We start from the raw sequence: 482 nt of genomic DNA, 5'->3' as shown, positions 1-482 counted from the left end.
CACCTGGTAGAATGTATACCGTAGTACTTTCTCAATTGACAGAATGTATACCTGTAGTACTTCACTTGGTAGAATGTATACCGTAGTACTCTCACTTGGACAGAATGTATACCGTAGTACTCTCACTTTGGTAGAATGTATACCGTAGTACTCTCACCTGGTAGAATGTATACCAGTAATCTCAATTTGGTAGAATGTATACTGTAGTACTTTCACTTGGAGAATGTATACTGTAAGTACACTTGGTAGAATGTATACTGTAGTACTCTCACTTGGTAGAATGTATACTGTAGTACTCACTTGGTAGAATGTATACCGTAGTACTCTCACTTGACAGAATTTGTAGTACAGAATGTATACCGTAGTACTCTCACTCTGGACAGAATGTATACCGTAGTACTCTTCAATTTGGTAGAATGTATACCGTAGTACTTCCACTTGGTAGAATGTATACCTGTAGTGGACTTCACTCTGTAGAATGT

Source organism: Tachypleus tridentatus, chromosome 6 (assembly GCF_004210375.1).
Source record: "Tachypleus tridentatus isolate NWPU-2018 chromosome 6, ASM421037v1, whole genome shotgun sequence".
NCBI classification, from domain to species: domain Eukaryota; kingdom Metazoa; phylum Arthropoda; class Merostomata; order Xiphosura; family Limulidae; genus Tachypleus; species Tachypleus tridentatus.
This window is presented reverse-complemented; position numbering follows the sequence as displayed.